This window comes from Sturnira hondurensis, unplaced genomic scaffold, assembly GCF_014824575.4.
Source record: "Sturnira hondurensis isolate 20B ecotype Veracruz unplaced genomic scaffold, ASM1482457v3 Scaffold0010128, whole genome shotgun sequence".
Classification (NCBI taxonomy): Eukaryota; Metazoa; Chordata; class Mammalia; order Chiroptera; family Phyllostomidae; genus Sturnira; species Sturnira hondurensis.
The window spans coordinates 33,319,606-33,346,844 of record NW_028082759.1 but is presented as its reverse complement, the minus strand read 5'-3'; the positions used below and the strand labels follow the sequence as shown (position 1 = coordinate 33,346,844).

At 38.9% G+C, this 27,239-nt stretch overlaps 1 pseudogene; it reads left to right on the top strand.

Annotated features, from left to right (window-relative positions):
• Window positions 1–8,768: 8,768 nt before the first annotated feature.
• On the top strand, window positions 8,769–9,754 carry LOC118995288 (mesoderm-specific transcript homolog protein-like; annotated as a pseudogene).
• The last annotated feature ends 17,485 nt before the right edge of the window (window positions 9,755–27,239 follow it).

Genomic DNA, 27,239 nt, shown 5'->3' with positions numbered 1-27,239 from the left:
TGGACACCTTTTTATGTTAGGCATTGTGCTTATGCATTTCACATGAGTTATCCTACTTGATCATTAAAATTCTGTAGAATAGGTATTATAATTAAGTTGGTTTTAATCAGTGACTGCACTGAAGCTTAGAGAGGTTGCCTTAGCAAGTTCAGGATCCAGAATTCCCAAGACAAGAAAAGGAGACTTTGTTCATTTGTTTTTTTCTACAACTAGCCATTGTATAGCTGCCATGTCCCAGGCACTGCATTTGGTCCTGAGGATTCCATGATGTACAAAACAGACAGAGCACTGCCCTCATGGACCCTGGGAGTCTCATGGGATAAACAGTCACATCCTGCAGGTTGGGGCTTGGGCCTTGATCTCTCATCTCTTATTCTGGCTTTCTTCTCTTACACCATGTTAAGGGGAGCTACAAGTTAGCACCCAGCCTGCTGGGCCATTCTAATTTTTGTAGAAGCCAGATGGAATTTCGCCAGGGCCAATGGCCTCATTTTCTGGACTGGTGTTTTTATTTGTTCTTGCCATAGAACTCTTCCTCTAAATGGAGTCTTGCCATAGAACTCTTCCTCTAAATGGAGTCTTCCATATGAGCCCAACTTCTAAATAGAACAAAGCTGGAACTTTCAGGTTGAAGGTGGGGGATGGTCTCCCCTCTCATCCCCAATGCCACATCCCCAGGGGGAGGAGAACCCACTTTGAAACTACTGCTCTAGATTGTCGTTAAACTTGGAGGTTTAAGATCGGAAACACACATTGAGACATTTCCACTCCAGGAAACGGTCCAGTCACAAGAAAATTTGTTCTTTTGATTCTCTTTCTTTCTCCCTTTGGCTTACTCTCTTTTATGTTATTATTGCTCACTAGTATCTTTATATGAAGGTTGACAGAGAAGGTCAATGTTATTAGTTAACAGCTAGAAAAAGCTTATTTGGGAGAATGTTGGAAATGGAAAGCAGACATGGGGATTTTTTTTTGTTGTTGTTGGTTTAGTTTATCTGGGCTCTGCCAACTCAGGAACCAGAGAGAACCAGGAATTGTTGTGCAGTCGAGGGCATTTCCCCCCATTTGAGCCTTTTTGTTGTTGCTATTCTGTTGTTTTCCCCATTTGTTTTTTGTGTTTTTAGCTTTATGCTCCCTTATTTTAAGATCTTGCTAGTTGAAAACCACAGAACTAAAAGGAGAAAGAGCTTATGCCTCTCCTTGCTCTGTAAGCATTAGCTGTTATCCATGTTACTGTGTGCACCTTGTCATGTAAATACATATATGCACATATACAGATGAGAGAGAGAAAGTAGGGGAGGGAAAAAACTTTCCTTCTACCATCCTGGTTTTTTGAGACCTGTAAATGAAACAGACAAAAGGCAGATCAGTAACAGAGAAGACAAATTTTTATTCATGTACATGGGGGTTCACAGAAATATGTGATTCAAAGGGGTGGTTAGAATATGGGGTGTATTTACTATCTTAATAGGGGAAAGTAAGGGGAAGTAGAGCACTTACAGAAAACAAATGACTTCTTAATAGGGAAAGGGGAGGAGAACAAAGGACATTTATGGGAAAATAAATGACTTTTTGAAAAGATAAATGGGCTCAGGAGAACAAATGGGAGATACAATAGTTCCTTATTGACAATGTCTATTTGGGTATGGAAGCAAGGGTCAGTCTTCCCTCTTTGCTTCTGGGAATGGAATTTATGGCCATTGAGTTCTTTTGGGAGGCTCTGCTTTTAGACAGATAAGGGATTTCAGGAATTCAAATGCCTTCAGTTCAAAAATAACTTTTGTGTTAGAGCAGTGTATTCCAGATCCCCTTACGGCATGTATACTTCCATGACCCATGCCCATGCTCTGGAGTTAACAACTGGTGAGAGGGATCTGCAAATGATGACACCATTTTCAGATTTTTATTCTTGTTTAGGGAGTGAAGCCCAATCAAGCAGAGGTCGTTTATCTTCATAAGTATAGGATTCACATGCTTCCGTGTGCGGAGGAGAGCTGAAAAATACATACTTCTCCCATTTGTATCACCTTTATCTGTTTGTTGCATAAAAACCTCTTGATTACTTGCTAGAGGGCAGACTTGGTGCTAACAACTGGGAATATAATAATAAAAAATCCCCATTTTTAAGGAGCTTACAGGCTAGTGTGGGGAGGATAGTCATGAAACTCATAATTTACTGGGATAGAGAAGGGCTTGCAGTGCTATGGGAACAAATGGAGATAATTCTCAGTTCTACTAGGGCAGGGTAGGTCATAAGAGAAGACTTCCCAGGAAAGATGGCTTTTAAAATGAGTTTAGAAGGATGGATGGAAGATAACCTAGGGGTACAAGGGCGTTGCTGGCAGAGGGAATGTACAAAGGCATGGTGCCAGGCAACCCTATGGTGTGTGGGGATTGCTGGTGATGCCACGATTAGAGCATAGGTAAATTACTGGGGTTGGGGTAAAGGGGAATATAGATGATGAACCTCGAGTACTGTGTTGGGCAGGCTAGGAAAGGCCCTAGACAACCCTAGGCAAGTTAGAGGGAGAGAGCACTGTAGGCAAGGGGCCAGTAGCAGAAACAGAAATAGGATTTCGAGAACAGATTAAGTTTAATCCTGTGAACAGCCTACATCTGCATAGAGGCACTTTCACTGTTCACATGACTTCCCCAGGGGGAAAGCTAGAAGTTAAATGGCCTCCAACAGCAAGTCAGAAAAAGTTGAACATGCTCTGAAATATCTCTTTGGCTCTAGCTTTGATTATTGTTATAGAATATGCATAGCCAGAAAGGAATTATACACATGTATTTCCCAGTGGCTGTTGCTAAACTAAAGGGAAAAGAACATTTGCATTTCTTAAAGAATTGATTGAAATTCGAAAGCCGCACTGGAAAGTCAATTGTAAAAATGCACAGCTTGAAAGGCTGCTTTTTGGCATGAAGAGTATAGACCAGATTGATTCTAATTGTGACACAATTATTAATTAGTGAGTGTTTATAATGAGCCATTATAAGGCCTTTTTGGTCCTTGGGAGAAGAGACATGGAAGAGGAGATGTCTGTGATTCTAGTAGAAATTACTGTATAATGTCAATGTGTTTTAAAATAATCAAATAGTACAAAGCATTTTGTGAGGTGAAACTTGTCACACGGATTAAAACTAAATACAGTGGGGGAAAACTTGGGAAAATACATAAGTATTTTTTACTCTGAAGCATTTGCTACTGCAAACCAGCCTTAATATTAAAGAGATTCTGGTACCAATTTCAAAGCATGTGTATGCGGTAGTTTTCCTACACCAAAAAAAAAACCCCAGTTCTCAGACACCAGCAGGGGGGTCTAAGAATTTAGCTAAATTCAGACACTTTCTACCCAGAGTTAGAATCAGATTGCACAGATAAAGGGTGCCGTCCCACAAGACAGCCATCCACTTCAGAGGCCAGGCACAAGCCCAGGCTGTTACCTGTACTTCTGACCAACTGGCTATAAATCAGAGATTCCTGATTCTCTCCCTGGGCTTGATTAATTTGCTAAATGGCTCACAGAATTCTGGGAAACCCATTTACTCATTAGATTACTGATTTATTACAAAGGATATTAGAGGATATAAATCAATAGCCAGTTGAAGAAATATGTAGGGCAGGGTCCCAAACAAAAGGTGCTTCTGCCTGCATGGAGCTTGGGACCTGGCAAGGTGGCTCTTGGAAAAAGGGTTGATGAACTGTCTGTCCTTTTTTGGGTTTCTACTGAAGCTTCATTACGTAGTCATGATTTACTAAGTCATTGACAATAGAGTCAATGTCAAACCCATCCCCAGAAATCAGGGGGTGGGACTGAAAGTTCCAATCCTCTAAACACAGTGTTGGCTCCTATTGACAATCAGTGCCTACCCTTAGGTCAGAGCCAAATGTCCCTCATTAGCATAACAAAAGGCACCATTGTGGCTCTCATCACTTAGAGATTTCTAAAGGGTTTCTTCAGAGCTGAAGATAAAAGTAAATGTTTGTTTCTTATTATTAATCATGTCACAAATACTGATAATGAAATTAACTCACATTGATTTTGATTCAATAGCATCATGTTAATACTAAATGTTTCCTCAAAGCAATATTACTGGAAATTAACTGTCATGGAACTGATGAACCCCTATTTCTTATGGAATCATTAAGCTCAATCAGTGGCCTGATCCTGAATCCACAGTGACTGGACAGGAAAATTAGACAAGAATTGGCTAAAACCATGTTACTATTAGCAGGGTTGAAATATAAGACCATAGCCAATTCTCCTTGCTTCATGCCTTCAAGCAAATGATTCCAAGCTTCACTAATGCTAGGATTTCTAGATATGTCTTGTAGGCTGGGCTGTAACTCTGAGAGGAAGGATTGGTGTCCAATATCTGTGCTTTCTTTTGTATTTGGCATTTATGTCTAACTATTTAGGAATCTTCATCCTGTTGGCTCAGTTCTTGCCAACAAATATTTAGCTGCCTTTCTGAAGATGTGAGGTTAAAAATAAAAACAAGGTCATTGTTAAGGAAAGCTGCTTACACTAAGTAGACTACCTGGTGTTTGTAACCATTACACTGGTGCCTCTTTCAGACACAGCAAGAAAAAGTCTTCCAGAACATTCCCCAAACAACACCACCAGAGTGAAATCCCATCTTGTGCAGCACTAATAACCTGGGAGATTGTTCAGACTGTGGCTATGGTCCTTTTACATCTCCCCTTTCTCCCCCAGAAGCAACCTGCCTATCTTTGGAGGGCCCTCAGGGGTTGGAGCATTTTTACTTGCCCTAAACTGCCTTTTCTCTGCCTCCAATGCAGGGATAAATTAGGACCTGGGAGCCACTGGGAAATGAACACATATAAATGAGATCATGCAATGTTTGTTTTTCTCTGACTTACTTTGCTTAGTATTATGCCCTCAGGGTCTAACCACACTGTCACAAATGGCAGGATTTAATTATTTTTTATGACTGAATAATATTCCATTATTAATATATACATGATAAATATCTAGGGGAGGGCAAAAGTATGTTTACAGTCATGAGTGCATGCAACACAGTTTATTCTTGCATTGTTATTGATTAATTATTGTATTTTTCTATATGAACAACTGTAAACCTACTTTTGCCCACCCCTGTATATGATGTATGTGATATATATTTTATTCATTCATCCATTGATGGACACTTACATTGTTTCTATGCCTTGGTTATTATAAATAAGGCTGTTATGAATATGGGGGCACATATACCTTTTCAAGGCAACGTTTTTATTTTCTTTGCATAATCCCCAGAAGTCGAATTGCTGGATCATATGGTAGTTCTACTTTTAAGTTTTTGAGAAACTGCTGTACTGTTTTCCATCATGGCTGTACCAACTTACTTTCCCACCAGTAGTGCACAAGGGTTTCCTCTTCTCCACATGCCCCATGACACTTATTATCTCTTTTTATAATAGTCATTCTAACATGGGTGAGATCAAACTCATTGTGGTTTTGATTTCTATTTCCCTGATGATTAGTGATATTGAGTATCTTTTTATGTGCTTGTTTATGTGTATGTCTTCTTTGGAAAGATGTCTATTCAGATTCTCTGCCCATCTTTTAATCATGTATTTTTTCTTATTTTGCTATTGAGTTATGTGAGTTCTTTATATATTTTTAGATATTAACTCATCAGATATATGATTTGCAAATGTTTTCTCTTATTTGGTAGATCGCTTTTTTATTTTGTTGATAGTTTTCTTTTCTGTGCATAAGGTGTTTAGTTTAATGTTAGTTTGTTGCCCTTTGCTTTCAGTTTCAAGTGTGGGACATCTTATTTGGTCCTTCCATTCTACAGTGTTGAACAGAAGTGAGAAGAGTGGGTATTCTTGATTTACTGTTGGGTTTGTGAACTCTTTTCAATTTCCCAACTGTATGTACCCTAGGAGACATTTTCTACTTTCTTTTCTATGTTTGGGTTGGTGCTTTCAGTTATTGCTTTTGATGACTAATGTTCCTACTTCAGACATAATAGATAGTCTACTGCATAATTCTGGAATTTCTACTGATACTACAGAACTGAGCTCAAAGATTTATGGAGCTTTTTTTGATTTCCCAAAAGCATAGTTAGAGACTCCTTCCTTTCTCTATGTCCCCTCACAGTTCTTCACATATACTTGCTTTATAGCAGTAATCATATTGCTTGTAATTATTTATCCTTCTGTCTCTCCCACTAGACTGTGTCCTTGAGGGACTGTACTTTACTCATATTTGCATTCACAGAACTGTGCTTAGAGCCTCCCTAATGCCCGTTGATGAATATATGAAGAATAAAAGTCGAAATTTAACAGCTGAATGTTTTCACCTTTCTATTTACATTGGAAATTTGTTCCTTCTCTTTCTGATACCCCTGTGTGTGAGAGTGAATGCCCACCTGTACCCCTGAGGATATTTCCTTTTATATCTCCCCTGTTGTCTTTACATTGGGGTCTATATTGTAAATTTCTGAATTTCTTGGAAGAAAGAGTTCTGTGTAGAAGAAAATATAGATTTATTTTAGATAGTAACAAGGTAAAGGATTGTATAGGATTTTAACCCGAATTCCTCTTTTGCTTCCCTAAATCACTGCTTTTATCACATTCTTTCCTATCTGAGAATCTATAAGCAGGGTAGAACTCAACTTTGAAGGACTGAAAGGCTATATAATTTTGTTATTTCTTATTAAGAAAAAGAATACACAATTAAAAATACAAAGTTAAGTACAGAATTTATTCCAAGAAATCACAGCAAAGAGCAGATTTAATTAAAAATTTTTAATCCTCACCCAAGGATATGTTTTTATTATTGATTTGAGAGAGAGAGAGAGAAAAACATTATCAGCTGCCTTCTGTACATGCTCTCACCAGGGATTGAGCCCACAACTGTTTTGGTGCATGGGACGACACTTCAACCAACTGAACCACCTGGCCAGTGTGCAAAGAGCAGATTTTAAAAGAGCTGATAAAAAACCAAATATCACAACATTAAATTGCCATAGATTTTTCCCCTACATTTTTGGCTGTAAATTCTGTACTATTTACCGCTGTGACAATAATTTTATAAAATTTTATATAGCATAGAGGGAGGAAAAATTCAGTCTCTTCTTTGTCATGGTTGATTACAATGTATTGTTATTGTTACTGATGGTTCAGAAACATTTTTTGGCTCACTTGTTATTGTCATATCATGTGAATTTTTAGAACTGTTGACAAATACAGGAAGCTCCTGTCATGTTTCTTTCCACAAGCTATTAGAAGTGTGCTTGTTCTTTGTAATACATCTTTACACTCTGTACCATAAATCCAGGGATTTCATGTATTCTTTTAAGAAAGGTGGCCCTGCCTGGTGTAGCTCAGTGGATTGAGCACAGGCCTGAGAATCAAAGGATGGTGGTTCAATTCCCAGTCAGGGCACATGCCTGGGTTGCAGGCTGGTTCCCGGCAGGGGACTCAAGAGAGGCAACCATACATTGGTATTTCTCTCCCTCTCTCCTTCCCTTCCCCTCTAAAGATAAATAAATAAAATCTGTAAAAGGAAAGAAAGGTGGATATGCTTGAGATAGGGGAACTATGACACTCTGGTCTTCTCAACTCTTGGTTATTAAACTATGTTCAGATGGAGATTAGACCACTGAAGTGCTTTCAAACCAGGTTTTTAAAAATTACATAAACTTTTTACTTTAGAATAGTTTGATTTACAGTTTCAAGCCACTTTTCACATGTCTTCTCATTTAGTCTTGTTAATACTGTGAGATGAACATTTTAATATTTAAAGAGATATAAGGATCTTACCTAAAGTGATGGCACCTGTCAATTATGGGACCCATGCTGAAGAGACAACATCAGTGTTAACAGCTTTTATACAACAAATATTACTAGGAGGCAGTAGCAATTGCTATAAGATCATTATGTAAATAACTAAAAGCAAGTATTTTCAAATGATGCTTGTCCTGTAATTTAGTTGTATTTTTGATGTACTTATGCTGCCATCTTGACCAGAGTCCTAATTCAGTACTCAGATATATGGTCACACACCAGTTGGGCTATTGTTGTGAAAAATATTTTCTTTCATTTAAATTAATACTTTGAGTAAAACAGATTTATGTGAGTGGACCTCATCCCGTTCGTCGGAGGCATTAAGAAAAAAAAAACTGAGGTTGCCAGAAGACGAACTCTGCCTCCACAGAGTCTTTGAACTAAACCCTTCCCTGCGGCGTCTCTAGTCTGCTACCCTACTCTACAGATTTTTGACTTGCAGCCTCCACAATCACGTGATCCGCTTTCTTAAAATCAATCAACCAATATTCCTCTCCCTCCTCCTACTTTCTCTTTCCTATTACTTCTGTTTCTCTGTGAAACCGTGACTAATAACACGTAGATTAAGTATTGATTTGTGGAGATATTGTAAGTTATGTAAGGGCAACAAATTTGGTTGGAGCCTGATCTCTCGTTGGCTTATCTCTCTTCTCCTTTCTACCCTTATTTTGATTTTCAGGTTTTCAGGGAACAAATACCTATACACCTTTGCTTAGCATTTGCTTTCTATGTTATGGGTAATCAATATAAGTAATCATTTACAAAGTATGTTCCTACTCATAATTTAATACTTACAGCAATTCTGTGGGATATTAAAAATATTCCTGTTTCAGAGGTGAAAGAATAACATTAAAAATAATACTGGACCTCTGGCTTGAGGCAGCACATGAGTAACGAGTTTCCCCCAAAGATGGAGTCTTGTAGTCCAGGTCTTACCTGATTCAGGATGAGGGACTGGTGGATACAGGTGGGGCTATTGGCAGTACTCCTGCTTGTGGCCTGTCTATACATCCATCCAACTTTTTCCCCATATTTCCCTTGCTCTTTAATCAGGGAAGTTGTCACACACATTTTTTACCTATAAGGGACAGTGATTCTTCTACCAAGACTCTGTGGGTATATTTGGAAGTCAGGAGATAGTTGTGCTTTTACATAGCTTTCCAATATCCAGCTATGACTAATAAAAGGCTGGAGAAGGTCTGATGCTGAGGCTTCCCTGAATGATTGCTCTCAATTTCTTAGGCTTTGGATTTAGCAACAAACCAAGAGCACATGACTACTCCATATTTGAGCATACCAGCATTGTGGAGGTACTTTTGATGAATCTGGGGCTTCAGAACCACAGGGTCAACCTTTTGCCTCATGATTATGGAAACATCATTGCTCAGAAGCTTCACTGTAGATTCCAGCAGAATCAATTTTGTCAGCTTACCATAAAGAGTCTCTGTCTGTGAAATGGAGGTGTATTTCCTGATACTCACCATCTTCTCCTTCTCCAAAAGGTTATCAAAGGTGGAGGCATGCTGTCCCTCATCCTCACACAATTGATGGGCTTCTTTGTATTCTCCTGAGGTCTCACCTCAGTGTGGGATGTACACCTGACCCTCTGAGAGTGAGCTGTGGGACATGTGGGCAGGGATACGCAACAATGATAGGAATTTAGTTATCAACGGTTTCTTATGATACATCAGTCAATGGAAGAAGTTTAGAAGGCACTGGGTGGGAGCTCTTGCCTCTGTAACTATTCCCATTCATTTTATCTATGGGCCACTGGATCCAGTGAATCCCTATCCAGAGTTTTTGGAGCTGTACAGAAAAACACTACCACAGTCCACAGTGTTGAATCTGGGTCACCACATTAGCCACTACCCACATCTAGAGGATCCAGTGGGCTTCCTGAATGAATGTATGGGCTTCATCTATTACTTCTGAACTGAAGAGAGTAGCTTCCCTGTATTACCCCCCTACTGCCTTATATATTGTGTATTCCATTTAAAGAGAAATGCCCAAAAGAGGTTCTGGCCACCAAACACACTTCTCTCACAAAGATCCACTTGACTCACATTGGTGAACAGCATGTAGTAAAAAGCCAGTAGAAGCTTCAGTTAAGGGTAACTTAACAGTCCACTTCCCTCCCATTCCTTTGACATCTGATCAAGTGCATGGACTTGCCTTTGCCTTTATGTTATGAGGAAATTCTGATGAGTACTACTATTCATGGTTGCAGAAAGACAGAGAATCTTTTGCACAAAAGTCTTTTAACATCTCTATGAATTTTTCTGAAAAATTTAGCAGTATTAATTTCTGGCCCTAATTGGAATCTCACAGTAAGCAATGAGGAGATGATGCCTGCTTTCCTCTCCTTGATGGCTTTATGCTTTTATAAGTTTTCCATGCAGCACATCTTTAAGAGAGAGTGAGCCTCTTTTGTCATAACTTTGGATTTAGTTTCATCAGCTGTATCTAATTATGGACATTTTGCTAAAGTAGATTTCAGTTTAAATAATTAAGTGTTCTAAGTGTACTTTAAGATTATGGTTACTTACATGTATTACATGTATTTTAGAAGGGTACTAAACCAGCAGACACTTACTCTACAGAGTAGTGAAACTTATTAAACATATTTAACTTCTGAGTAATTTGAAGTAAATCAAACTATATACAGAATTTCCTAAATATTACAGGACATTAAAGACCAGTAGCATCTATGCCAGAGATTTACTGTTATTAGCTGGAGAGACTAACTCCAACAGTGAATTACAGTCTCACTGCTCATATTTCAGTGCTTTGAAGCATGTCCCTCCTGAGCTAAAGTGGAGGGGAGGGGAGCATTGTACAGTCCAGGTTATTATGCTGCTTGCTTAATTTCTCATTGGTTGTCCCAGAGAGGCTTCCTCATGTAGCCCCATAATTCCTATATTTTACAGACAGGAAAGTTCCAGAAACTTTAAGGACAAACTCTAAAAAGCCTATGAGTGAATGGTGCTGAATACTTTTTTTAAAAGTCATAGTTTCATGGCTTTATGTAAAACAGGATTATTAAGTGATTATTTTAAATTCTAGTTTTTAAAAGTTTTTTTTCTTTCCCATTTCCCCCTTTTTATTCCCTCTGCCCTGCACACCTCCTCCCACACGCATTTCTTCCCTTTAGTTCATGTTCATGGGTCATACATATAAGTTCTTTGGTTTCTACATTTCCTATACTATTCTTACCCTCCCCCTGTCTCTTTTCTACCTACCATTTATGCTACTTATTCTCTGTACCTTACTCCGCTCTCTCCTTCTCCCACTCCCACTCTGCCAGTGATAACCCTCCATGTGATCTCCATTTCTGTGTTTCTATTCCTATTCTACTTGTTTGCTTACTTTATTTTTTTTATGTTTGGTTGTTAATAGCTGTGAGTTTCTTGTCATTTTACTGTTCATATTTTTTATCTTCTTTTTCTTAGATAAGTCTCTTTAACATTTCATGTAATAAGGACTGGGTGATGATGAACTCCTTTAACTTAACCTTATCTGAGAAGCACTTTATCTGCCCTTCCATTCTAAATGATAGCTTTGTTGGATAGAGTAATCTTGGATATAGGTCCTTGCCTTTCATGACTTCAAATACTTCTTTCTAGCCCCTTCTTGCCTGTAAGGTCTCTTTTGAGAAATCAGCTGACAGTCTAATAGGTAACTGTCTCCTTCTCTCTTGCTGCTTTTAAAATTTTCTCCTTATGCTTAATCTTGAGTAATGTAATGCTGATGTGCCTTTGTGTGTTCCTCCTTGGGTCCAACTTCTTTGGAACTCTCTGAGCTTCCTAGACTTTCTGAAAGTATTTCCTTTGCCAGACTGGGGAAGTTCTCCTTTATTATTTGTTTAAATAAGTTTTCAATTTCTTGCTCTTCTTCTTCTCCTTCTAGCACCGCTATAATACAGATGTTGGAATGTTTAAAGATGTCCTGGAGGTTCCTAAGCCTCTCCTCATTTTTTTGAATTCTTTCTTCATTCTTTTCTGGTTGAATGTTTCTTTATTCCTTCTACTCTAAACTGTTGACTTTAGTTCTGGTTTCCTTCCCATCACTGTAGATTTTTCTTCCCATTGGTTCCCTGTAGATTTTTTTTTATTTCAATGCAACTTTCATTGCTGTCTAGGTCTTTTTTATGCTGTTGAAGTACCCAGTGAGTTCCTGGAGCATCCTGATGAACAGTGTTTTAAACTGTGTATCTGATAGGTTGGCTATCTCTTCATTGCTTAGTTGTAGTTTTCCTGGAGCTTTGAAATGTTCTTTCATTTGGGATTTTTTTTTGTCTCACCATGCCTGAAATTCTGTTTTTTATATTAGAAATTTCAAGTAAAACAATTGAAAATGGAATAAGTGTTTATTTTATTTAATAAAAATAAATCATGACTGAAAAAATCCCTGAGTATTTGTTGAATTTACCTGGGCTAAGTATATCACAGAAATAATGTCATGTAAGCCTCAGAGTGACCTTGGCATGGGTGCTTTTACTGCTCCTCATTTACAGATGAGCACACTGAGGAATGCATCCAGCTGGTGGCTAGGTAAGAACTTGTACTCCAGCCAGATGATTCCAAAAGAGCCAGTGATTTATTTTCTCCCACAGAGATGTGCCTTTCTCATCCAGACACATCCAGAGCCCTTTTGTGGCATAGGTCTCTGTACTAGTGTCGTATTTCTGGAACTCAGCTAAAAGTCTGATATTCAATTAGGACAGAGATCAAATTACTTCAGGCTGCAAAACCAGCGCCTTGCCCCTCCTGAGTTAAGAATTTTCATTTACAGCTATTAATATTGAAAGAGATGAGATCTATCATTTTATCAGTCATCAATTATTCCTTGCCTTCATTGTAAAACTGCAGTACAATTATGGGCACAAGGCACCTGAGAAAATAAGGAGAGAAAGCAGAGGATCAGAAGATTTAGGAGCCATAGAGCTCTTCACTTTTCATTCTTCTTCCTCATTTCATAGGTGAGGACACTATGCAGGAGAGTTAAGTCACCTGATCAAGGTACGTTAGATTGGAGCAGCTAAAATTGTTTTAAATTATTTTATTGTTGTTCAAGTACAGTTGTCTGCATTTTCCTTCCTCACTCCCCCCACCACAATTATCCCCACCTCCCTTCCCTGCTTCCACCCCGTCTTGGTTTTGTCCATGTGTCCTTTATAGTTGTTCCCCAAAACCCTTCCCCTCTTCCCTCCCATTATCCCTTCCCACCTCCCTTCTGGTTACTATCAGATTGTTCTCAATTTCAGTGTCTCTGGTTGTATTTTGCTTGTTTGTTTGTTTTGTTGATTAGGTTCCACTTAAAGGTGGATCATATGGTATTTGTCCCTCCCCACCTGGCTTATTTCATTTAGGATAATATTCGCCAGTTTCATCCATGCCGTCACAAAGGGTAGGAGCTCCTTCTTTCTGCTGCATAGTATTCCATCATGTAAGTGTACCATAGTTTTTTGATCCATTCATTTACTGATAATCACTTAGGTTGCTTCCAGCGCTTGGTTATTATAAATTGTGCTGCTATGAACATTGGGGATGCATGGATTGGTGTTTCAGTGTTCTTAGGATATAATCCCAGCAGTGGAATTGCTGACTAAAAGGTAGTTCCATTTTTAGTTTTGTGAAAAAATTCCATACTGTTTTCCACAGTGGTTCACCAGCCTGCATTCCCACCAACAATGCACTAGGGTTCCCTTTTCTCCACATCCTCTTCAACACTTGTTGTTTGCTGATTTGTTTATGATGGTCATTCTGACCAGTGTGAAGTAGTATGTAACTGTGATTTTAATTTGCATCTCTCTGATGGTCAGTGTTGTTGAGCATCTTTTCATGTGTCTCTGGGCCATCTGTATGTCCTCCTTGGAGAAGTGTCTGAGTCTTTTGCCCATTTTTAAAAAATATTTTATTTCCTTTTTTATTTTTAGAGAGAGGGGAAGGGAAAGAGAAAGAGAAGGAGAGAAACCTCAATGTATGGTTGCCTCTCACATGGCCCCCACTGGGGACCTGGCCTGCAACCCAGGCATATGCCCTGACTAGGAATTGAACCACAACCCTTTGGTTCACAGCCCATGCTCAATCCACTGAGCTACACCAGCCAGGGCTCTTTTGCCCATTTTTTAAATTGGGTTGTTTGTCTTCCTGGAGTGGAGTCATGTGAGTTCTTTAAATATTTTGGAGATCAAACCCTTGTCCAAGGTATCATTGGGAAATATGTTTTCCCATATATTTGGTTCTGTTTTCATTGTAATGCTGTTTTCTTCAGTCATGAAGAAGCTTTTCAATTTGATGAGGTCCCATTTGTTTATTCTTTCCTTTATATCCCTTGCTCTAGGGGACATATTCATGAAAATACTGCTGCATGGAATATCTGAGATTTTCCTGCCTATGTTTTCCTCTAGGACTTTTATGGTGTCACGGCTTATATTTAAAGTTTTTTTCCACCTTGAATTTATTTTTGTGCATAGTGTAAATTGGTGATTGAGTTTCATTTTTTGCATGTAGCCGTCCAGCTCTCCCAATGCCATTTGTTGAAGAAACTATTTTTACTCCATTTTATGCTTATACCCTCTTGTCATATTAATTTACCATAGAGACTTGGGTGTATTTCTGGGCTCTCTATTCTGTTCCATTGGTCTTTGTGTCTGTTCTTATGCCAATATAAGGCTGTTTTGGTTACAGTGGCTTTGTAATATAGTTCAGTGTCAAATATGGTGATCTCTCCTACTTTGTTCTTCTTTCACAAAATTGCTGCAGCTATTTGGGGTCATTTATAGTTCCATATATGTTTTTGAAATGTTTGTTCCATATCTGTGAAATATGTCATTGGTACTTTAATAGAGATGCATTGAATCTATAAATTGCTCTGAGTAGTATGGACATTTTGATGATGTTAATTCTTCCAATACAAAATGAACACAGTGTATGCTTCCATGTGTTTGTGTCTTCTCTAATTTCTTTCTTTAGTGTTGTGTAGTTTTCTGCATACAGGTCTTTTACCTCCTTGGTTAGGTTTATCCCTAGGTACTTTATTTTTCTTGTTGCCATAGCAAACGGGATTTTTATCCTGATTTCTGTTTCTGATATTTAATTGTTGGTGTACAAACATATTTGGTTTCTGAATATTGACTTTGTATCGCACTATTTTGCCAAATTCACTTATTAGGTTGAGTAGCTTTTTGGTGGAGTCTGTAGGATAGTATACATTTTCTATGTATACTATCATCTCATTTGCAAACAATGAGAGTTTTACATCCTCCTTTCCAATTTGGATGCCTTTTATTTATTTTTTGTTGTTGTCTGATTGCTGTGGCTAGGACTTCCAATACTATATTGAATAGGAGTGGTGAAAGTGGACATCCTTGTCCTGTTCCTGATCTTAGTGGGAAAGCTTTTAGTTTTTTGCCAATTGAGTATGATATTGGCTGTAGGTCTCGAATATATGATCTTTATTATGTTGAGGAATATGGAGCAGCTAAAATTTAATGTGCACACAGAGTCACTTGGAATCTTTATGCAGGTTCTGGTTCTTCAGGGTTAGGATGGGGCCTGAACGTCTGCATTTTTAACAAGCTCCCAAGTGAAGCTAATGTTTCTGGTCTAGGGGCTATGCTGTGAGTAGGAAGGGAGAGTGAAGCATTGTGACAGAGGCATTTCCCTCAAATATCTTGCACATCTAACCCTTGAAGCATGCAACTAACACATGTTGTCCCAGGAGTGGTATGAAAAAGCAGGTAAGATGGGGTTGTAAAATGGACTTACTCATAGCCCACAAGGCAAAGAGGGCGACATTCTGAGTGGTATATGGGGAATGGGTAAATCCCTGGCACAGAGTGGAGGCCCAAGGACTAAACTTTTTGCCAGTGTGGCCTTGGAGGGGCCCTAGTAAGGGGAGCCTCCTTTGGGGAGCAATGAGTCAGCATTTGAAAATGTTGGGGAGGTGGGAGATGTCTAAAAAGGGAGTGGACTAGGCTGGTTACTATTTATAGACACACCTCATTTTATTGTGCTTTGCTTTAAAGCGCATTGCAGGGGTTATATTTTTTACAAATTAAAGGTAAGACCTTCCACCAGGAAAAATATTATGACTCACTGAAGGCTTACATGATGGTTAGCCTTTTTTAGCAGTAAAGGTTTTTTTTATTGTTTCCGCTCTCCAGTAGCTGAGATCTTTATTTTAACAAGCAAGTTCTCCCCACCTCCACCCCCGCCACTGGCATCTCTTCCTATAGCAGATATTGCTGGTGTCCTGCTCATACCCTCTCAGGTACTCATTTCTACATGCAAATTCTCCTAACAATTATCCTAACAGTTGTCGTAAATTGTTCTGATTGTGTGAACACAGTGACTTTGCCTGTATGGCAAGGCACAAGTGGTAGAGAATCATTGTGCTCCCTAAAAACAGCCCTCAACCAATGATAGATGGGTTTTGATAGATACCCCAATTTCCTTGGCCTTCAGGTGGGCTGACTCTGTGTAATATCCTTCAGAAGTTCAAAATAGGATGAAGCTCCATTTACCTTCAGCACTAACTTCTTGATGTAGAATCCTTCATGGGCTACTCATATTTATAAGGTATACCAGATGGGAAGCAGTGAGTAGAATGCACATAAGGGTTATCCAAAGCAGTGGGGCCATTCAGGAGATTAGAAGTAAGCATAGAGACTTATCTCAATCTGAGGAGGAAGTCAGCTGCCAGACTTAAGATGAAATGGATGGCTTATGGATGTGGCAAGTTCAGGAACTGTGGCAGCATTTAAATAAGGAATGATAGGTCATGGAGCAAGGGCTTGAAAAGGAGAATCAAATAGCAGGTTAAAAGCTGCAACTCTAAGATCTCTTCTATCAGTGATATTCTCTAGGTTCAGTCAACAATAAAGTATTTTTAAATTAAGGAATATAATTTTTTACATATAATGCCATTGCACACTTAATAGACTACAGTACAGTGTAAATGACTCTTTTAAGCAATAGAAAAACAAAAATTTGTGTGAATTGCTTTACTGCAATATTTGTTTTATTAGGGTGGTTTGAAACCAAAATCTACAATATCTGATACATGCGTATAGTTGTGCTGATTCCCTGCTGAGAATGAGAAGGGGGTCCTTTCTAGGACAAACTGAGGGCTTTTGAAAAGCAGTTAAAGGCTGTAAGAGACAGAGGCTCTTTTTGATAGTTTAAAAAGATACCCAGCTGAGCACTGTCTTTAGAGAGAATTGGAGAGCTCAGGGACTTCCAGGGTTCAACGGAGTCAATTCTGTCTTAACCCTTGTCAGGGCCCTGGTTAAGAAAACCTTATACTCTGAAACAGGGCAGGAAGACATCTGAATGGACGTCTCTGAGGACTTCCTGAACCCTCAGAATTTCCCTAGAATAAGCTAGCGCTTCCCCTGTGCTAACAGATACTGTAAAGACCTCATCTCCACAACAGGAGCTGCTCCCTCTTGCTCACCTGGCTGCCAGGTGGATAACAGTTTAAACCTTAGCATAACCTGGCTGAGCCATGCTGGGGGGCCTGATAAAGGAGGAAGGAGAAAATACCCTGAAGGAGTTTCAAAAATTAACTGTAATGTACCTGCCATCAGGAAAGTACTCTTGGAACTAGATTTTGAGAGTGCTTGATCAAGGGGACTGGAATGTATGACTAGATTAATAAGAATTCACTTTGGGGGGATACTTTCTTGGGACATGGGTTTTAACACCCTGGCAAGGACCCCAGTTGTGATGTACTGAATGTTTGTGTCCCCTGCCAGCCTCTGCCACCCTCCCTGCCCTGCTTCACATGCCGAAACTAATTTCCAACGTGATGGCATTTTGAGGTGTGGACCTTGTGAGGTAGTTAAGGTTAGATGAGGTCAATAACGTAGGGAGGGCCCTTATGATGCAGTTAGTGACATATAAGAAGAGACATGAGATCTCTTTCTGTCTCTTTGTACCTGCATGCACCAAGAAAAGTCACGTGAGGATATGACCTGTAAGAAGAAAATCTAAAATTCCAGCATCTAGAATTTTGAGAAACAAATGTTAAGATGAGAGATTGCAAGGCAGTTAAGAGAGGGAGGAATGCTAGCAGCTCCACACAACAAGCCTGGCTCCCTGGACTAGGCCCCACAGAAGGCTTTGGCGCCTGGGATCATGCAGATGCTGGGTGCGAAGGAAGGGAGGACGGGGCACAGAAGCGAAACTGAACTCGATCATTTTATTTTAAGGCCAGTTCCTATTCTATGTAAATTTTAGTGTAAAGGTTTTCAAAGGAACATTAAAAGCAACCATGGGAAGAGAAGTGGTCCTGCCTTTCTGAGCAGCATTCACCACACCTGACTCCCTCTGGGAGCACATACCTTCCTCTTAGGGCCCTTTGGGGCCTCGTGCAAAGGGGCCACTCATCAGATCTCTGCTCTAACAAGAGCAGATTCATGAAGCAGAACAATGTGATGATTGGCTAGAACGTTTCAAAGAGTCCCAAACATTTTAATTATCATGAACGACTTAGCCTATTTCAGATGAGGTTTTCACAAGCCCCACATACATCAGAATTTGCTTGAGAACATGAAATAGAGTATTCCATGGCATGTACAATGTGGCTGGTTTCCTACTTAATACTGGGCCCCACTACGAACACCATCTGGGCTTGTCTACAGAAGATACACTCCGCATTTTCTCCCTGGGGTGTGGTTGGAGACAAGATAGACAAGGGGAGGGAAGGAATTGGAATAGGGAAAAAGTGAATGGAACTTTAGTTATTCTCTATGACAGGTGGCCTTTAAAGTTAAGTCAAATTGAGACTTTGAGTCACTGTTCTCATTTGGCTGATATGAGGATTGGACTAAATGTGAGGACACATTTAAAGTGCATAGAAAGTGCCTGGCATTTAAGTTCTTAATATATTCTTATTAATAATAGAACAATATTATCTTTTTTGTGTTACCCTTCCTTCTCCCTATAATACCCTCTCTCCTTAATCTTATACCCACCTGTCCAATCTTACTTGTCCTCTTGCTTCCTCTTTGAAATCTTCCTGACTTGGTCTAGATCACAGTAATACTTTCTTTGCCTAATGCCATAGAACTAATATCTGTACCCAAAATGGGCACAGACAACATTTTCCCTTGTATTCTGCTCTTTGCATGTTATCTTATCTCACTTGAGGACAAAAGCAAGGCAATGGAGATAGTGATTAGAGCATGGGATAAGAAGCCAGAATGACTGGATTCCATTATGTCTTAGCTATGTGAGCAAGTGACTTAGCTTTTTCTAAGCCCCAGTTTCCTTATCTGTAAAATGGGGACCTACAACTTCTTTCCTACACTTGTCATGAAGATTTAGTGATACATAAATATGCAAAGCACCTGGTACATTGAAAAAATATTTATTTACTTATCTTATTTCTGTTTGTGTTTGTCAGAGGAGCTAGCAGGAGGGACACAATACTTATTTCACAAATACTTGAAACAAAATTGAATTATGTTTTTGTGATCATTTTTTAGATAAAGGTTATTATGAAAATGGTGCCTCCCATACTTTCCTGAGTATATAAATCCCTGAGAAAATATAATTTGGTAGATTCAGGGTAGGGAATTTGAGCATGATGATCTTCACTTGGCAAAACAGCTGAAAACTCAAAGGATGCTTTAAACCCTCCACTACAATGTAAGGGTATATGTTGCATAAAAAGAATGGAATTGCCCTGACTGGTGTGGCTCAATTGGTTGGAGAGTCACCCTGTACACCAAAAAGGGTGGCAGGTTCAGTTCCCAGTCAGGGCACATGCCTAGGCTATGGGTTCAAACCCTGGTCAGGGTGCACATGGAAGTCAACCAATTAACGTTTTTCTCCTACACCAACATGTCTCTCTTTTTCCAAAATCAGTAAACATATTCAATTTTTTTAAAGAACAGACTTATACCAGTCTCTTAATAATTTACTCATGCTGCTGCCCAACCTCTTTGGGCAAAGTGATCACCAGGAGGAGGTGGGTATGTGTGGATAGGTAGCACTGCCATCTTGCTACCATTGGGCTAGAGCCATTAGCTACTAGAGTGGAAACTGCATCTCTAAGTGGGCTGCAGAAGTATCTTCTTAATTAAATGAAATCCTAATTGAATGAAAATTTCAATTCATTTCAAGGCTGTATAATGTGGTAATTAGAAATCTAGTTATAGCTAATGCCCTGAATGGCAATCCCAGTGTTATTTCACAACTGTCGAGAACCTGAACAGATAATTACAAGTACTTCACTGTGATATTTGCCAACTTCAGAGAGCTCCAAGGAAAGCATGCCCTTGGAACCAGTGGGTTTGAAAAGCTAAAGCACTGCTCCAATATCAGGCATTGTTATCAATAAAAAGATTGTGTCTTTTATGAAGCTGGGGTTGTTATAAAGGAGGTTCTCATGCGTCTAATTGGTTTCCTTTTAACTCACCTGTCTACAATGAGTTGGTTTTATTGAAGCATGGACTGAGCTGAGACCAAGATGAAAGAAAAGCAACATCTAACAGGGAAGAAAAAGGAACATTGAGCCCAGGAGCATCTCCTACTGTGCAAGGACAATCTTGAAGGAGATTTCCTAGTGGTAGCATTTGCAGCTTTAATAGTAGACTTGAAATGTAAGCTCAATCTATTTTCAGGCAGCAAAGCAGTTATCTGTAGAGATACCTAATATATCTTAATATTCAGATAGATTCAAAACTAATAGACAACAACATCTGGAATATTTCACAAGCTGTAACCCAAGCAAAGTAATTCCAGTAAAGCAGGTAATCCTCTATCGGCTCAAGCCTCAAAATAAAGTCTGGAAATCCAAGAGGCTGGTTTTTAAATTCCTGGAACAGGAACTGAGAGACCAACCCACAAAGCAAGGATATGTATATGTGAGCTGCCTCACTACTTGACATAGACTACTTGACATCACTCCTTGGGAAAAATATTTTTTCATTTCTAAGCCTTAAAGTAAATGGTGTTATTTCAAATAAACACTATATTATCTTACCTGAAAAAAGTGAAGGCCTTTCAACCCACTGAACAATGTTAGGGAACAATAACCCTCAAATCTGCTGTCTTTGTAGAAAATGTTTTTGAAGTATTGATGATATCAATGTCATACTCTTTAAATGGTTGTACATATAAGATTTGGTTGGTTCTGAGGGGTTTCACTTATGATGAAAAAGTCACAGAAGTGTGAGCTATGATTATATATTATATGCATAATTTTATATATATATATATATATATATATATATATATATNCGATCTATATATAAATTCATATAAAGGTGGCCTGCAAGTTGAGATATTACATCATGGGGACTCAAGTTGGAAGCCAGTTCTGTGATGTCATATTTCCAAACTGATATGTGGGATCGAGATTCTTAAGTACTTAGTTCACCAAGCTGACTGCCCAGACCTTCACCAGACCTCCACATCTCATAATGGTGCTTGTGTAATAAAATAATTATATTTTTCTGTCATTTAAAAGATATTTTAAAAGAAAGGCAACCCAGTGTTGCTGACAGAAGTAAAGAGAAAGTTGAGGTCGAGGACAGTTATATTTCTTAACTAGAAAACAGAAGTTTGGGGTAAATCAAGCAGTGGAAACTGAAATTCAGCATTGACCCGGTTCTATGAATATAAGCAATTCACCATATATTTTCCACTGAAAGAAGAAAAAAAGTATTTTATGAAATAGTTTCAGCTGGTGTCTCAGCTAGTACAAAAATTGCTCATCAAGTGAGAGTAAAATTTTAGTGGAAATTGAAAAAACAATTTGTGGTATAATGATATGCACAAGAAGCCTATGTCTATACAGAAAACTGATTTGGGTGAAATCTAGAAGTTTCTGTAATTGAGATCTTGGGGATTTGTGAAAAACTAGATAATTATCTTTCAAATGGATTAGATATCTAAAGTATTTACACATCTCTCTCTCTCTCTCTCTCTCTTTCTCTCTCTCTCTCTCATCCATCCATCCATCCATCTATCCAGCCATTCCCTTTTAAAAACCAGGAGTACTGTGTGTCAGGCATTGTGCTTGGAGGAGGGTTGTAGACTTCAAAGGATATAGACTCCTAAAAGAGGTGGTCTTTGAAAGAACACTTATTATGGATTAAGGACTAACCTGGTACAGAATTGGAAAGAGCATGATCCTTATTTTTTACCTCTTCTTATTCATTTTCCACTCATTCTACTTTTCTGTGTTAAACAATTTGATAGGTAGGCAAATCCACTCCACCTCATTATTGCTTGATACTTTTTCTTACCAAATGTTTTTACAATAATTTTTGAATAATTGGCCCTACAAAGTATACACCATAAGACAGTTGTTATCAAGCTATATAGAGCTTGTACAGGAATGAAAGCAGTTCTCACTTTGGTTTTCTCTGACTTCCTATGGGTTTCTGATAATTTGAAAAAATGTATTAAAAGCTCTTTCTTGTTTCTGAGTGTGCTTTCCACATGGGTGGGAGAACCACCATTGGTGCTGGTGGGTGAAGTGGTTTCTGAAGAAGGACTCAGAATCTGGGACTAGTTTTCTGTCTTTCAGGATCTCAATTGCCTCACCTTATTCCACTCTTTTTCTCCCTTTCCTACATGAATACTCTAATAGCAAATACATTATGACACAGTTATTAAAGAGCCTTTCCTATATTAATTCGTTTATTGGTTATAGCTATCTGAGGAGGTAGATGCTATTACTATGCCCATTTTACAGATGAAAAGGAAGGACCTGGATAGGTTAAGTCATTATCTAAAATTGCACAGCTGGGAAATGGCAGAGCCTGAATTCAAACCCAAAAGGTCTGGCCCAGAACGCTCTAATCTTGCTGCCTCTCACACCAAAGTTAACCCATGAGGGAAATATCCTTCGTCCATCATAAATTCATTACTGTTGGATACAACAAAGAGATTTAAAGGCGTTTTCCTCCCAGTGGATCTTCTATTGCCTGTCCATCTCCATCTCATTTGATTAACCCATTAAGAAAGGGCAAATATTACTAAGAGCTTTAAAGCACATCTCTTTGGGAACTGGGAGAATTCTAAAACCATTTCCAAGTATACTGTGGTTGAAGACTAGATCCATGTCCATAAAGATAATTGAGGTGATAAAAGGTCCTCAAAAGCAGACATTGTATGTTCTGTTAGAAATATGTCTCCCTCACCCTGCATCCAGTAGGTAATGAATTGCTATCTGTTGAACAGAAGCAAATAAATCTGTTTGTCTTTTAGGAATTTCAGTTTCCCCCTTTCCTCACTGACAACTAGTGGGTACTAGATGTGATAGAGGATCTGAGTAGATCCTGGCCTGATGCCAGTTCACTCCTTCTCTGACAAGACATCCCCAAATGCCCTTCCCTCTCCCTTTAAAATAGTAATAAAATATACCAGAAATGAAAATCAAAGTTCTCATCTTAGCTCACAAAAGGGTTGAGCCAGTTTCATGTAACCTTAAACTTTTCTCTTTTCTATGAAACATTTTTGAAACTATTTTAAGTTTTGAACAGAACATTCCATTTGAAAAAAAATTAAAGTTGTCGTGACTGGGCTGAGGGGACAAAAATTTAGAATGAGCTAAGGTTCCAGGGGTTTTATTGATCTATTTCTGTCAGTTTTACAAGAGTGCAACATGCTCGCGCTTCCAGTGGTTGGACTATGACAGTCAGGGAGACCCATGACCGGTATCCTCTCTGAGTCTGTGAATGGTTTCTCTATCCGTCTGTCCAGGTGACCACTCTGAGGGAGTGTGGTGACCAGGCTGTCCTGAGCAGCAGGAGAGCAGGAGAATGCCTTCTACTGAACGTATTATCTCTGTCTTTTCCTTCTTCCTTGCCTTTGGAACCTCAAAATGTACATTTTGATCGAAGGGAAAACACAATTTAAAAAGTACACACATGGATCTAGATGTAGTCATGAGTGTTACTGTCCCAGCTGTGCTGGATCTGATCTATTCAGATGTCATGGGACACTGAGAGAATATGGTGCATTGCTCAGATTCATAGGGCCAGGTCACAGCTGAATTTCACATTCCACTTCTTGATTTATCACAAACTTCCCTGCTTTCTTGTTGAGAACTTTAACTACCTTTGACCTCAACTTTCTCTCTGCATCTATCTGCGAAGAAACCCCATTGTTCCCTTTTTCTTATTTACTTAATTTTTTACCGAATCACAACAATTTATTTTGAAATAATTCAACCTTGGGTGGAATTGAAAAGAAACAATATCTGTTTATATGTCTGAATCTTCCATTAGACAATGCCTTCCCTAAGGGACATAGTGACACAAAGCAGAACTCAGAACTGTCCCCTAAATATGCAAATAAACATTCAGATATTTAAACTAGCTGGGTCACATTCATTGTTTTCAATGACTAAACTTCTTGATTCTTAGTGCTAATTTCCTAAGTGTGAATGAAGCCTATGATTTACCACATACCAACTGTGTGACTCAGGCAGATCTCGACCTCTTAGTGTGTCAGGGTTCTCATATATTGAAATGGTATTACTTCACTGGGCTATGGAAGGTCACATGAGATAATCCATGTGAAATCTTATAGTATTGCCTGGTTTGTAGTACCTGTTATTTCTGGCTCAATGCCCATGCTTCCCATAGGATACCCAATTGAGTTCCTTTCTTTGGATGATGAACACCTCTGATGCTTAGCACACTTTCATAGTGGAGATGACTGGTTGGTCCTTGGTGTAGTATAGATTGAGGCACCTGGAACAATATTCGATTCTTAGAACCATTAAATAACAACCATTTTATTATGCTCATGTGTTTTGCGGAGCAGGAATTCAGAGTGAAGTGGGGATGTTGTCTATTCTACAGTGCCTGGTCCTCAGCTGGAAAGATGCATTTGGCTGGAGGCTGGCTTCACCATGGCTTTGTCACTCACATGTTTGGGACCTGGCTGGTGTGTTAGTGTCTTATGGATGCTATAACAAAATACTACAAATTAGGTTGCTTAAAACAACAGAAATGTATTTTTTCATAATTCTTGAGTTCAGAAGTTTAAAATTAAGATTTGGCAGGGTCATTCTCCCTGGAAACCCTCTAGAGAAGAATACTTCTTTGTATCTTACACCTTCTGGCAGTCTCCAGGAGTTCCTGGGCTTGTGGCAGCAGTTTCAGTCTCTGTCTCCACCTGCATCATAAGCAGCACATTATATTCTCTCACTGTCCCATGACATCTGATTAGATCAGATCCAGCACAGCTTGGTTATCTTCTCCATGTCTCTGTCTCCACATGGTGTTCTCTTTTTGAAAAGGATATATTAAGGGCCATACCTATTCCACTATAACCTCATCCTAACTAATTACATTTGCAATGACTGTTTCCAAGTAAGGTCACATTCTGAAGTACTGGGGGTTAGACTTCAATATATTTTGGGGGGGAGATACAGTTCAATCCATAACATTGGGGATGACTCAAAGACTGAGCTTAGCGGGCACTGTTGACTAAAGCATCTACATGTGGCCTGTCCATGTGGCTTGGGCATCTCACAGCTTGGTGACTAGATTCTGAGAGGGAGCATTCTGAAAGCTATTATTTCAAGAGAAACAGATAGGAGCACGGGGCTGTTTATAACTCAGCCTCAAAGTTACACAGTGTCATTTCTGCTGTACTCAATTGGTTAAATCAATCACAATCCACCCAGATTCTACTACTTCATGGGAGGAATGTCATAGAATTTTGGGCTATATTTTATGTGTTTCCCGTCACACAGCCTGGGAACAGTCATTCTGAATTTCTTCACTTTAATTTCCATATTAAATAAAGAACTCAGGATTGCTCTGAGGAAATCGAAAGGTTATTCTCTCCCACATTCCCACAAACATTTGTGGTGTCATTTTGAAGATGGGATATGAGGCTGAACTAATGTATCTTTTTAAAAAGATTTTATTTATTTATTTTAGAGAGAGGAGCAGGTAGAGAGAGGGAAAGAAATATCAATGTGTGGTCACCCCTCACATGCTACCTACTGGGGACCTGTCCTGCAACCCAGGCATGTGTCCTGACTGGGAATTGAACCGGCAACTCTTTGCTTCGCAGTGTGGCAGCCACACCAGTCAGGGCCTAATGTATCTTTTCATTTTAATTTAAAAATCGCCAAAAATTTTTAAAGAAGAAAAATTTAGAGTGGGAGAAAGTATTTTTAAAATTTTTTTATCCTCACCCAAGAACATTTTTTCATTGCATTCAGAGGAAGATGAAGGGAGAGAAAGAAACATTGATTGGTTGCCTCTTGTATATGCTCTGACCAGGGATCAAACTTGCAACTTAGGTATGTGGCCTGAACAGAAATTAAACCCACAACCTTTCAGTGTATGAGACAATGCTTCAACCAACCAAGCTACACCATCCAGGGCAAGGAGAAAGTATTTTTGAAAAAATTTTATGTGAGCTGAAAATAGATGACACGACATAAGCAGTTGCCAGGAGGTGGGAAGAGTTCGTCAGGTGAGAACACTGCAATCCCACAGCAGTAAGAGTCAAAGCTGTGGCATAAGCTTACTTGTTGTTGCTTGATTTTAGAGAACAAACTGCCCAAATATTGTGGAGAGATGATGTGAATATCAAATCATCCTACTTTTTTCTAATAGCTTCCTAAATACACTCAGCACATACTTTCTTACTGAGCTTTCTAAAATGGGGCCTGGAAAAGTAAGTAGATACATGACCATCTACTGTGGGGCCAGATATTACTAAAAAATGTGACTTGTTATATATATTTACCAAAAACATGTATCAAGATATTCATAGCAGGACTATTTGAAATAGCCCCCAACTAGAAGTTACCAAAATACCCCACCAACAGCAGAATAGGTACAGTGTGGTTATTAACAGTCTGATAGTAGATGTATAGTGATGAGAACAGTCTATAACTACACCCAACAATGTGGATGAATCTCACAAATAATAGTGAAAGATAATGTAGATACAAAAAAGAACATACTATATGATTTTCAGTTTTATAAAGTACAAACACAGCAGCAAAACTAAGCTATGATATTGAAAGGTTAGTTAATTACTCTTGGGGAAAGAGTGTCTGGAAAGGGTGGGGGGAAGGGCTTGTAGTGATTTTTTGTTTCTCCATCTATGTGCTGGTTGCATGGGTGAATTCAGTTTGTTAGGCTCTAACTTCTGACATGTACATTTTTCTGGATATACATTTTGCTGGAATAAAGAATTAAAAATAAAGTACCTACATTCAACCACCAGAATACAACAGATGAGTGAGTATGTATGCATTATCAGAGAACCCACAAGAACTCGCATTGAGGCTTATAGCCAAGGTTGGCTTTCTGGTGATATGTTTTATTTCAACAAGATATTTTCATTTTTATTACATTAAAGTGGGTACTGTAAAAAAAGTCATTTAACTCTGGTTCTTGCTGAAAGGATGAGTCAAG